The sequence below is a fragment of the Gymnodraco acuticeps genome, unplaced genomic scaffold (assembly GCF_902827175.1).
Source record: "Gymnodraco acuticeps unplaced genomic scaffold, fGymAcu1.1, whole genome shotgun sequence".
Taxonomy (NCBI): domain Eukaryota; kingdom Metazoa; phylum Chordata; class Actinopteri; order Perciformes; family Bathydraconidae; genus Gymnodraco; species Gymnodraco acuticeps.
The window spans coordinates 28,403-42,706 of record NW_022991170.1 but is presented as its reverse complement, the minus strand read 5'-3'; positions in this window follow the sequence as shown (position 1 = coordinate 42,706).

Here is a 14,304-nt window from a genome sequence, read left to right as displayed (position 1 = left end):
ACCCCTCCGTCATATGGAGACATAACTAATGCTCATTTAATATATTGATAGAGAGGCACTGATGAATAGACATTAATTTACCACCGTTTTTTCTCCAAATATCTGCACTTCTGCATGGAGTACTGATTGAATGTGATGCATTCAGTTGTGATGGAAGTGCATATGTGGTAGGATTTGAATGGAAGGAGGAGGTATTTCCTAATAAACAAAACCCTTGTGCATCAATGCAGCCGATTTAGTTTTGGAGCGATTGAAATCCCAGACAAGATGTAATTGCCTCATCTTTGATCAGAAAGGGCATTGTATGGTGGCCCAATACTGATGAGAAATGTAATGCACCTTCAAAATAGATGCATCTTTTAGTAAAGGCTGCGCATGCTTCCTCAAGTTGCTGAATGTTTTTTAAATGCTGCGTGTGTTGTATTAGCTTTGCTCGTTATTCTCGCGTCCAGGAGAGAAGCTTTAAAAGTAAGGAGACCAATGGAGTCTCTGAGAAGGTTCAAATGGGTACTTTAATTAAAATGGCGCGGTAATGTTACAAGCAGAGATATGGTTCAGAGAGAGGAACAGCTATGTTCTCGGGCGCTCGAGAGCCAAAGAGAGAGAGCGAGAAACAGCACATCAGCTGTTTAAGTATCCTCGGATGGCTCCTCCCCGTGTGCCGGTTGGCGCTGCTGGGGGCCGGCCCTCCACTCGTCTTCAATGTCCGTTGTTGCGTATTACAGAGGACTCAGCCATTGTACATTCAAGTCATAACTAAACACGCCTCTTCTCCTCATATTCTCTTTCATCACTTTTCATTTATTGCATTTTTACGGCTTTAATTCGTTACTTTAATTATACTGGAAATACTTCACAGCAGTTATCATTTCCGGTAGTCCCGGATGTTGTCATATGCTACCCACGTCTGTAAACAAAACGTATTAAAATAAACTGTAGCCTTCATTTAATATTCAGCAATAATAATATCTCGACGTCTATAGTTAGTGTTAAAATCAGTAGGTTTCGGTGTGCATCACTCCCTGTCATTTAGCTTCTAAATTCACCTCTATAGGAAAAGGAATATTAGCCACATGCTAAATGCTAACCGGAGATGAAGGATTTTCAGAATAAAAGCTTGACATCAGACATTGTGCGCGAGAACTTCTGTTTTTTCAGTATAAAACAGCATTTAAACTGACGGTATGTTTATGCTACATTATGCCATAAAACATTGATTTTAATTTCTAACAGTTGTCAAGTTGCTAAAGATGTTTCTTCGTGTGTTCAGGAACATTTGGGTTTTTATATCTGATCGTTTTTGAAACTGCGGCACGTTTCTCCTAATGGAAATGTTGTGGGCAGTTATTATTTGTTTGCACCTGTCGGCCACTGTACGTCATAAATCAGTACTTGCCTCCTTGAACTATCATTTCTGACAGTAGTCTAATATCTCCACGAACACCCTTTAAACAGCGGCGTTTTCTCCCGGAGGCCAAGGGAAGCCAGGCTTCCCCTGTTTTTTCGGATTGTAGTTATAATTTAAATGAATAAATAAAAACACTTCGTTTTGTTTCGATAATTCTCCTTTGCTGTGTGTTGCTTCCGGCCCGTCTCTCCCCCATTCTCATTGAGTATTTTACAAAGAGTGAAACAGCGCCCCTCTAGATGTTATGGTGAAACAGTAGATTGCACTCTCTGTTGCGAGAGGAGGCCAGCCGAAATTGTCTTCCCTTGGTGAAAAAAAATGGAGGGATTGACCAATCAGATGAGGCTCACGTGATGCCCCTGCCAACCTGTGATTGGTCAGGGCCATGCCAAGGGAAGCCAGAGGCGGCTGGCTTCCCTTGCCTCACAATCCAATCAAATCGCATCAATTTAGTGTGGCAGTGACGCGTCCTAAAATCCGGAAGTAAGCTGCGCTCGGTTTCCCTCGACAAAAAAGCAATGGGATTTCTCCATAGGATTTTGAAAAATAGCTTGAAATAAGGTCAGTGGAAAACGAACCTGTTAGATAAATGCAAGTTTTGTTCAGTCGGATAATATCCACATGTCTATCCTACTTTTATAATTTTCGAATCATAAATCTAATCGATAGAAGATAGATAGCATCACTCTCACCGCCGTTATATATATTTTGGTGGAGCCAAAGTGCTGTACATATAATAAAGATAGCCTACAGTAGAGACGCTTTACAGCAAATACAACAGCACAGATTGTTCAGAATATCAGTATGAGAAAAACGACACCCTCTATCCTCAGAAACACTTTTTGTTATATTCCATGGAATGCTCTTAACATCCCGATAGCAGTAGGCGCGTTCACACCGCAGTACTTTTCACACCAAAAAGAGCCGGAACTCAAATTAGTTAATCAGAACCTTTTTACCCCCTTTTCCGTCTCTGCTAGAGAGCAAAAAGGTTCCCATTTCTGATTGGCTGGGCGGATTGAAAACCACCCCCCGTAAAACTCCAAAACGTTTTGTGAAGCTGTCATTTTATTATCCTCGCATTAGCATTATTAGCATTAGCATTAGCCCAGCGCAGAAACGCAGAGAGACTAACTTATGGCAACACAAAAGAAAACATGGGAGCGGTGGTTCTGGCTATTCACTCGGAAGGCTTCAGTAGAAGCTGCTGGGACTCCCAGCAGCTTCTACTGAAGCCAGTCCCCAACTCCGGGGACTTCCGGCCGGGGACTTCGGGTGGCAGTATACGCCGTGAAGTGGTTTGCGGCCTGCCAGTAAACCCAAAGCAGAAGAAGAAGAAGTGACGTCAGCGGCTCATTTGCGTAATCCTCCCCCAGGAACTTATTCCGGTGTGAACGCGATCTGTACTTAGTTCATGAGAACTAAAGAGTTCTCATGAACTAAGTTCTCATGAACCTTTGTGGGAAAAGTACTGCGGTGTGAATGCGCCTAATGAATACATTAAATGCTTTGACAATAAATACATAAAGACATTTCATCTGTGGAAGCCGTAGTTCTGTAAAAAGCACGACCAATCATCTGAGCCGGCTAAAGTAACTGGATGGCCTACCTGCCTGTCAGCCTTCCATCTGGGCACAAACTTATCTCGTGCCCTCATTGGTCATGTGCGCGTTCGTGTGTGTTGGAGGAGGGGCTCTGTGAGGAAGTCTGAAGGAAGGGGCAGATTTTTTCCGGTTGTGTACTTTCAAATTCTAGCTGGTTTCTCCAAAATGACCTCCCCCACCTTTAAAGGATGAAGCATTGGGGCGATTGAGGCTAACAAGAATCAATGTTGAGCCGAGGCATGTCTTCTGGTAGAAAACCTGTGCAATTGCCTTTGAAAATACACCAACTTTGTAATTGAATTTGTTGTGATGGCAGGGTTTCCTATAGATTCAATCATTTCTGATCCTAAATATATTGGTTTCTTTTTTTCTAAGGTCACATTGTTCTGTTAGCTTCCAACACCATCTTCATTGGTATTTATTTTTCCCTTGTGTTTATTTGCTCTGCATTTGATATTTATGTTATTTAAAGTTATCCTCCCAACCCTTGTCATAATTGACAGACATTAAACAATTGTCCTTGTTCTTACAGTGAAGCACTTATTGTAGCAGGAAATGAAAGATCTCTAGATGTGTTTTTCTGGAAATTGCCAGCTTGTGACTGATTTAAAACGGATTGGCTAACAGACATAAAGCAACATCCAGTGGCTCATGGGGGTTTTGTTGTTTCGCTGTAGTCTCTCTTATCTGGATGATGTTTGTATAACTTGAGGGAGGTTTAGAGTAAGTGAGGGCTCATGTGTGATGAAAAGAAAGACACACCGACAATAAACACACAATAAAGTATCTGCGGTGCTTGTCCTGGTGTCCAGTAGCTGATTAATGACGCTCAACACAAGGAGGACATTTTTTTGCGGCAGTACAAAGACATATTTGAGTGTTGTTAGTGATAACTCAGGGTTTTTTGTTCCCAGGAGACGACTGAGAATTCTGGATGTTTTGTTTGTGTCAGGAGTCATTGCGTGGCAAAAAAAAGAGTTTATTATGGTGTGTCTAAAGCCTCCAGGTTCGTAGGCAAGATGACAGTGAGCAAGTGCATGCAAGAGACAGTAGGAAATGTTTATCACATTAGAAGAGCAGAACACAAGTGGATGTTTGGTTGCATTGTTGTGGCGACCAAAAAGCACACAGAGTGCAGTGCTGTCTTGTTTCCAGAAGTGGACCCTGAAGGCCACATGTCCCTGGTTCCCTCCACAAAATCCAATGGGATTTTTCCATTTGAAAAATTGGAATCTCCATATATTATCACTTTATGATAACGTTGGGCTAAAAAGGAACTACAGCACGGTCACATGACTTCACGTCACCACCACTAAGCTAAAGGTGGCTAATGTTGGGCTATAAAGGAACTACAGCACGGTGACATGACTTCACGTCACCACCGCTAAGCTAAATGAGGCTAATGCTGGGCTATAAAGGAACTACAGCACGGTGACATGACTTCACGTCACCACCGCTAAGCTAAATGAGGCTAATGCTGGGCTATAAAGGAACTACAGCACGGTCACATGACTTCACGTCACCACCGCTAAGCTAAAGGCGGCTAATGTTGGGCTATAAAGGAACTACAGCACGGTGACATGACTTCACGTCACCACCGCTAAGCTAAATGAGGCTAATGCTGGGCTATAAAGGAACTACAGCACGGTGACATGACTTCACGTCACCACCGCTAAGCTAAATGAGGCTAATGCTGGGCTATAAAGGAACTACAGCACGGTCACATGACTTCACGTCACCACCGCTAAGCTAAAGGCGGCTAATGTTGGGCTATAAAGGAACTACAGCACGGTCACATGACTTCACGTCACCACCGCTAAGCTAAAGGCGGCTAATGTTGGGTTATAAAGGAACTACAGCACGGTCACATGACTTCACGTCACCACCGCTAAGCTAAAGGCGGCTAATGTTGGGCTATAAAGGAACTACAGCACGGTCACATGACTTCACGTCACCACCGCTAAGCTAAAGGCGGCTAATGTTGGGCTATAAAGGAACTACAGCACGGTCACATGACTTCACGTCTCCACCGCTAAGCTAAAGGCGGCTAATGTTGGGCTATAAAGGAACTACAGCACGGTCACATGAATTCACGTCACCACCGCTAAGCTAAAGGTGGCTAATGTTGAGCTATAAAGGAACTACAGCACGGTCACGTGACTTCACGTCACCACCGCTAAGCTAAAGGCGGCTAATGTTGGGTTATAAAGGAACTACAGCACGGTCACGTGACTTCACGTCACCACCGCTAAGCTAAAGGCGGCTAATGTTGGGCGTGATGATGTTTAATCCTGTCATTTAGACACTTGTTAGCAACCTCAATTTTTAGATTCACATTTACCGATGTATTTTATGTTATAGAAACACATCTCTTCAGCTTGTCACCACAGACCTTATTTCAGGCTCAAACCTATAACATATTCAGAAAACCATTGACTTCCAACCCAGGAGACAAGAAATGCGAAACGCTTACTAATTTCTGGGTTTAAGGACCCATTCCTGCACCACTCTGTTGCTCCTCCGTGTCAGAGTGCAAAAGACGACTTCCACTTTACTGCTAAAGTGAGACTACAACCAAACTAGTGCAATACAAAGAGTACAGAAGGCTATAACATCCCTTTATAAATGTCTAGGAAGAGCAATTAGGAAAGCAATAGAGAGAAAGTGAGGACATTCCTTCAAGGTCAGCCGGCCACATCCTCCTCCCAATCTAATCCTTTATCCACTGAATCAACTTGGTCGGACACCATCTCTCTGGCCAAGGTGGTGGTGGTAGGTGACCGAAGTCAATGACCATGAGCCAATCAGAGTTACTGGCTGAAGAGTTGTGTGTGTGGGTGTTTGTGTGTGTGTGTGTGTGTGTGTGTGTGTGTGTGTGTGTGTGTGTGTGTGTGTGTGTGTGTGCGTGTGTGTGTGTGTGTGTGTGTGTGTGCGTGTGTGTGTGTGTGTGTGTGTGTGTGCAGAGCTCAATACTGTCTAATAGAGAATAGGGGAACGGTGTCTCCGTGCATGTCTTTTTGTTCAAAGCTTAAAAGATATTGGCTGTGCTTCTATATCGTTGGTACCTACTTTTTCTTCTGTTGCATGTTAAGCCAATGTGTTGTGTAGATTTATTTTGTGCATCTCTGTATTCATTCAGCGATAACTTGCTTTGTAATGGCCCCCCCCCGGGCGCCGAACATAATGGCAGCCCACTGCTCCTAACACTAGGATGGGTCAAATGCAGAGAAACCGTTTCGTTACATACAAATCCCAGTTAGTTTAATACACAAGCACGATGGCGATGCAATATATGTTCTAGTCCTTCCAGAGAGGGCGGCATTAAAGAACCCCCAAACCAGAACACCACTCAGAGTTTAGCCCTTTGCTAACATCTTGAAATGTTAACGAAAGTAAAACATTGATGAGTATGCCCGGTCTAAACTCTAAAATGTGTGGGAGCTTCCAGCAAGTTTCATGGAAATCGGGACATTAGTTTTTCCATTTAACAAAAACTCTAAATCCTAAAGGTAATAGACTTCAAAACTTCCCATTTCAATCAAATAAAAGGGGACTAAATGTCGTTCCTTACTTTTACACCTTTGTTGGACAACAAGAGGTATTGAAGTGACAGAGAAACAAAGCAATGTGGCAGAGTGAAATGATATTCAGCAATACAAATAATCTTTTCTGATGTTTTGTGCAGGACTAAATGCATCCAACATGCCCGAAGCAGACACACAGTCCACTTGTGTGACAAACAATGACTGTCAACATAACTTTTAACAAGAAAACTCCTCAGGACTTTCAAAATAAGTTATTTTCTCCAAGTCACTCTCTTTTAAGGATCTACAGCTGACTTGGTGTCTAGAGTTTAACGGCATGTTGGCAAGTGTTATACTAACATTCAGTAAGTGATGACAAGTGGAAACACAATACATATAACAGAAAATAAATGACTCTACATTAAGTATTTGGCCATAGATACCCATAGATGTTCTGTATGGGTAAATGTTCAATTGGGAGCGTACAGGCCACCCTTTTATGTCAAGTGTTGATCATATGTCAAACTTTTGCTGCACTTTGTCAGAACAAATCCTCTCTACTCACAGAGAAGTGCTTTCAGAGGTTGAAGGAGATGGAAGGATTTCTAGGTTTTAGCACTTCCCATCAAAAAGTAATGATTGTTGATTCGGTGATGAGGGACGCCAAGTTCAACTTTATCGTGGTGGTCATAAAAGCAGTGTTGCATTTTGTTGAGCTGGGGGGTTTGTCTTGGAATATGACATTAGGGAACCGTGTTGACCCTGTCTTTTATTATTTATGAACCAGCAGACTCCCAGGAGAAAAGTGGCAGCACCATTACAGAAGCACCCCAGGGGTAACAATGCACTAATAGTTCACTCTGGGTCAAAAACACCCTCTGGATTTTTCTAAATGTTAACCTGTCCAATGGGAGGGAATTATATAACCTTTAAATAGAGGTGGGAGAAGTATTCAGATCTTGTGCTTGAGTAGAAGTAGAAGTACTCAGATCTTGTGCTTGAGTAGAAGTAGAAGTACTCAGATCTTGTACTTGAGTAGAAGTAGAAGTACTCAGATCTTGTACTTGAGTAAAAGTAGAAGTACTCAGATCTTGTACTTGAGTAAAAGTAGAAGTACTCAGATCTTGTACTTGAGTAAAAGTAGAAGTACTCAGATTGTGTACTTGAGTAAAAGTAGAATTACTCAGATCTTGTACTTGAGTAAAAGTAGAAGTACTCAGAACTGGTACTTGAGTAAAAGTAGAAGTACTCAGATCTTGTACTTGAGTAAAAGTAGAAGTACTCAGATCTTGTTCTTGAGTAAAATTAGAAGTACTCAGAACTGGTACTTGAGTAAAAGTAGAAGTACTCAGATCTTGTACTTGAGTAAAAGTAGAAGTACTCAGATCCTGTACTTGAGTAAAAGTAGAAGTACTCAGATCTTGTACTTGAGTAAAAGTAGAAGTACTCAGATCTTGTTCTTGAGTAATAGAATTAATCAGAACTGGTACTTGAGTAAGTAGAAGTACTCAGATCTGGTACTTGAGTAAAAGTAGAAGTACTCAGATCTTGTACTTGAGTAAAAGTAGAAGTACTCAGATCCTGTACTTGAGTAAAAGTAGAAGTACTCAGATCTTGTACTTGAGTAAAAGTAGAAGTACTCAGATCTTGTACTTGAGTAAAAGTAGAAGTACTCAGATCTTGTACTTGAGTAAAAGTAGAAGTACTCAGATCTTGTACTTGAGTAAAAGTAGAAGTACTCAGATGTTGTACTTGAGTAAAAGTAGAAGTACTCAGATCTTGTACTTGAGTAAAAGTAGAAGTACTCAGATCTTGTACTTGAGTAAAGTAGAAGTACCAGAGTGTATAAATACTCTGTTACAGTGAAAGTCCTGCATTCAAAATGTTCCTCAAGTGAAAGTAGAAAAGTATTCTCATCAAAATATAGTGAAAGTAGCGACAGTAAAAGTAGTCGTTGTGCAGATTGGTCCATTTCAGAATAATGTAAAGGGAACAGACCTGCTCTGTGGATCCGAAGCTGAGGCTGTAAAACAGCGTCCAGTAGCTTCTGGAGTCTCTTGTTCTCCTCTTTGGAAAGAGACAGCTCCTCCTCGAGCTCTGCTATCGTCTTTTCAAACAGAGCAAATATCTCTTCAGCAGTGAGTCGCTGCTTCTTCAACGACAGCAGCATTTGGATATGTTTTATAATGATTGATCATGAAAGTGTTCTCAAAGCTGGTGAAGGTGCAGCTAGTTTGAATGGCTTTGTATACTGCAGGGTAGCTGGTGGATTTACTCCAGGTGGAACTAAAGTCTGATTCAACACTAGTCTCACATCATTCATCCTGATCTGTGAAGTAACTAAAGGGATTAAATACATGTAGTGGAGTAGAAGTACATCATTTACCTCTGAACTGTAGTGCAGTAGAAGTCTATAGGAGCGTTAAAAGGAAATACTCTAGTAAAGTACAAGTAACTCAAAATTGTACTTGAGTAAATGTACCTAGTTTCTTCCCACCTCTGCCTTTTTAAATTGCTGAAAGCTCAAGTTTTGTTCCCCTGATTTCAAGCTATTTGTCATTTCTGGCATTAGGTTTTGGGATTTCTTGATGTTGAGCTTTTTTCAGGACTGCATCACAGAAGTATTTTTACACTTCAGTTCCTCAAGTCCGTACACTTTTAGCAACTTTTCTGTGAAATCTCCATCTGTCCCTGTCGGCGAGCTTTGACGTGTAACGCCCTTTTCCTCTTAAGGCCTTTGTCATGTTAAATAATTAAGTTGCCGTTTTCGCTTCCAGACGTACTCAGGAGTCAGGACCAGTGGTTCTCAACTGGTCAGGCCTCGGGACCCACTTTTTCCTTTGTCAATACATCGCGACCTGACATTTTGAAACACTCAAATCTATTCAACAAAAAATCCTGCAGTAATATACGCTTTGCAGCATACAATATGAATTAAAGTGAAGTACAGTGCATATATCCCTTATATCCCTTCACAGAACTAAAGTATGCTTTTAAATAAGGTTTAATGAGATGATGGAATCAAAGCTGAACTGTACAACATAAAAAGGCCCACGTGCTGAAAACCCAACCCCAGAAGGGGGGTCTGGGGATTGTCCCCCAGGACATTTTTTGAAATACTAACATATAAACTATGCATTCTGGTACTCTGAGAAGAAAATATATAGATGTATTACTACCCGACATATTAATAATATGTTATGCCATTGTTTGTTTATCACCTTGTTCTGACAGCTTGCTGCGAGAAGAGTAAAGAGGAGAGGGTCTGTGTGACTTACTTTAAATTGTGGGTAAGGGTAGATAGCCCCCATTGTTCTGTGACCTGTCAGTCATCAAACTGGGGGTCATATTTCATTATGTGTTCATTTTAATCTGAAGTTGTACCCATGGATGTATAAAGAATAGTTATACCGCAAAGTGGGGACTTCTGGCAACAATCTTGATTCTGATTGGCCAGAAGACTCGAAAAAACATCAGCAAAGATGTTTTATTGAGAAGATGATCACTACGTGACAGACGTGTATGGTCTCCGGTACTTTCAGTCCAACGCCGACTGCATGCACAGCGTTAGAAAATCGGGCCTTCAAAATAAAAGTTTGACTTTTCCCCTAAAAAAATAAATAAAGGGATTTTTTTTTTTTTCACTCACACATCTGCGACCCACTCGAAACGGGTCCGCGACCCACTTTTGGGTCGCGACCCACCAGTTGAGAACCACTGCTCAGGACCTCAGTCGCCTCAAGTTGTTTAAAAGTTCTTACATAAAGGTGGTGAATGCCTGACCTTATCAAAAGCTGACACATTATACTTTTTGTTAAGCAGTTGTTATTCTATTGAAATCATGCTTCTTCCACAGTTCTTGTAGACATTTCTGCAATAATATGCATTACAAGTGTATTATTGGTAATAAGTTGGCTGATGTTTGCAGGTTTGAGGTACTGTAGACCTTACTTATTTATTTGACTGAATATTCAATTTCTGTTCGCAAAGTAAGTGAATTTCCACCGTGTAACATTTTCTCAAATCACACACATCTACCGTGTCCTCACTGGAAGTGGTGATTGATTGCTTTTAGCTAGCTAGCTAGTTAGCAACGTTATCGTTCGCAGTAGCAAAGGATTACTGCTCAAATAACCCAGAACAATTATAGGTCGCTTAATACTTTTCGACACCAGTATAGTGGTACATTTATTAAACATATAGGAGAAAAAAAACATAAGTACAACTTTTTTTTGTATATTGCTGCGATCCCCAAAGCAACCGCTAAGGTTACGTAGCCAAGATGGCGGTCATTGAGGCTAAGAAGCGTCCAGTGTTCCTCACTCAATTTATTTACATTCATATTCAATTTCATATCCCATTCCTTACACACTAAATGTATATATATATATATATATAATATCCTGCTTTACATTTTGTTTACTGTACATTTTAATTTCCAGATTTTCCAGTATTTTATTTCTATTCAAGATGTTTACATTTTTAATTGTTATTTCTAGTCTTTTAATTTCCCTTATGTACAATGCCTTGTATTTTCATGCTGATGGAATGCAAGCATTTCCCAAATTGGGATCAATAAAGTTCTTCTTATCTTAACTTGTGTCCATTATTAGAGCACCACACGCGTACTCATAGTGAATTTTCCCAGTACGCAAATTGAGATACAGGGAAAGTTTGTAAACAAGTCCATGTGCTACTTCAGTGGATGAGCTTGATGGCGTGTTCCACATCAGGTGTGAGGGATTGAGAGGTTTAGTCTTTTGTCCACTGTCCACACAAACAACCCTCAATCACTGCAAGGCTCCATCGGATCAATATGTCTCTAGGCCACTGACCCTGACCGCAGATCACTATGGCCCTCAGGGGACGACACACACACACACACACACATACATACATACACACACAAACACACACATACACATCTACACATCTTCAAACTTACTCACGCACACACGCACGGGCGCACTCATTGAAACACACACGCGCACTCATTGAAACACACACACACACACCACGCACACACACTCATTGAAACACACAAGTGAGGTTTTTGCCATCTTGGCAACTCTCCAAAAGGCTTTAGATGGAGCCACTTGCAAGCGTGTACACACACACACACACACACACACACACACACACACACACACACACACACACACACACACACACACACACACACACACACACACACACACACACACACACACACACACACACACACGCAGCTCAGTGGTGCAAAGAGAATTGAGTGCCGGGGGCGCCGACAGGTAGAGGAGAGGCAGTTTGGGAATAGAGCTGAACAGAGCAGACGAGGGACTCCCTCACTGTGAAGAGTGTTTCTCTGTTTTCATAAGAGTTTGAACGTAACCCTCATTACAGACATTTAATGAGAACAAAAACATCAACATGTGGGGACCAGACATTCATTTGACACATGCGTTAAGAAGATTTGAGCAGCAAATTTAATTCCAGAATAAAAAATCACTCTAATTCTTGAATGAATCTTTACTAAAATTATTAGGAATCAGGAAATCTGACCACATTTCTGAGTCACAACAAAAGTATGAATGTTTTCAGTTACAGTTGATTTGACTACAGCTTTGGAGGAGGGCTTGCCCATTTGAAGAATTAGCATTACAATGGTTTAATCAGTTTCAATATTTATTTTACCCATTTCTGTTTCTGTGTGGCTGCAGACGATTGAGTTGCTTTTTCAAATAGTCCTGTGTTTCAGTCAGCTGTCAATTAAAGCATGGTTTGGATCTTTCGTGTCTTCCAGGGAGAAAACAATGAGTAGAACTGGGACCCCAAAAACAGGAAAAGACTTGAATTTACTTATTTTCTTTTCACATGTGTTATTTTGAGGGCATCGCAATGTGAAATCTAGTTAAATGCACTATGAGTAAAGAACGCTGCACTCATAACAGTCAAAGTTGATCTTGTAACGGAGGAAACCTCTACTACTCAACGACCGCCATCTTTGCTAAGTGACGTTAGCGATAGTGGTTGCCTCAGTGAAAGCAGCACGACACAAATATTAGTTATACATTTGTTTTGTTTTTTCTATATTTGATAAACTAACCTCTACACTAGGGCTGCTCGATTATGGCAACAATCATAATCTCGATTATTTGGGTCAATAATTGATATCACGATTATTAAAAAACGATTATCCATTTACTTTGAAAACATCCATTTATTGAAATAAAATGTGAACAGTATGTTTTTAACAGTTGATTACCCTGAACCTTATAATTCAACAGAAAAACCAATACATTAAATTATCGTTTTATTTCGATTATGTTGTTTTCATAATCGTTGAAAGCCAAAATCGTAATTGCGATTAAAATAAGATGAATTGAGCAGCCCTACTCTATACTAGTGTCAGAAAACAGAGCTAAGTGTATTTGGTTGATAGAGCAGTCTGTAATGATTTGCCAACGGGAAAGATTATATTGTTAGCCACCTAGCTAACAATATATAGTGTTTACAGTGTACGTAATGGCAGTGTACTAAGACAATGCATTGATTACATTTTACAGTAGAAAATGATTTTGACCAGTATATGCTGTTACGGTCACTGTTTAGATCGCGGACAGAGGTAGGACCCAAAATGCAGACAAAAAGATAAAGATCTATAAACAAAAGCAAGCTTTATTCTTAAAAAAAGCCAATCAACAAAAAGCATGGCAAGGATAATCCATAGGTCACACGAGGAAGATAACATACCCAAAAAACGATCGTGACCAACATGAAGGGAGAAAGGGAAAACAAACAATGAACCGACGGGGAACACAGGAAGAGACAAGACTAAATACAGGGAGGGGTCATCACGAGACGAGACACAGCCGGGCAGGGGAGGAGAAACACAAGGGCAACAGGTGAACACAATCAGACAACTAGACACACCAGGGAAACTAACGACAGGAGGAAAAACACAGGAGCCTCATCCCAATACCCCTCCTCGACTCCTCCTTTCCCTCACTCGCGTCCCTTCCTTGCATCTTAGCTCCGCCTCCGTAAGATGCGAGCGAGAGACACGAGGAGGTGACGCGAGGACAGAGGAGTCCTCAGGTATTAATGGGGATGTCCTCGTTCACTCAAACGTCACTTGTAAACGACGTCTGTTAATGATGACATGTGCACAGCTGTATCCCCTCTCATCGGGCTTAACTGAATAACCCTTTAGAACCGGCCCATTTGTTGTTAAATATTTATTTAAATGAATGAATTTTTCTCTTGTTAGTCAAGGAATTCAATGTATGATGGTTGGTCCTGCTTTTGTGTTCCGTTTTGGTGTCAAATGTCCTACATTTAAATAAAAATATAATGATAATAATGTGAAAGCCTTTTAGAAATGAATCGCACATAATAATTCCCACGGAGCTGTGAGCACTTATACATTTATGTGACGCTTTCCCACTCATCTTCCAGTTGTCGGTTTTCCTCTGTTGAAATGGACCAGCTGTGAAGGTGGGGGCGGGGCTTTTATACGCGAGTAGTGAAAACACTTCCGCGTAGTCTGCTCGCGTGTATCCTCCCTTTCGTATCCTCCCTTTCGTATCCTCCCTCACCCCTCCTCCCGCACCCCTCCTCCCTCACCCCTCCTCGACTCCTCCGTGTGCATTTCAGCTATTGGAACGTCCTTCAAAATGGAGTGTCTTGATCGATTTCCGGGTCAAGTCCCGGAGGAGGGGAAGAGAGGAGTCGAGGAGGGGTGAGGTATTGGGATGAGGCTAGGGAGAGGGACCAGACAAGAAACAAG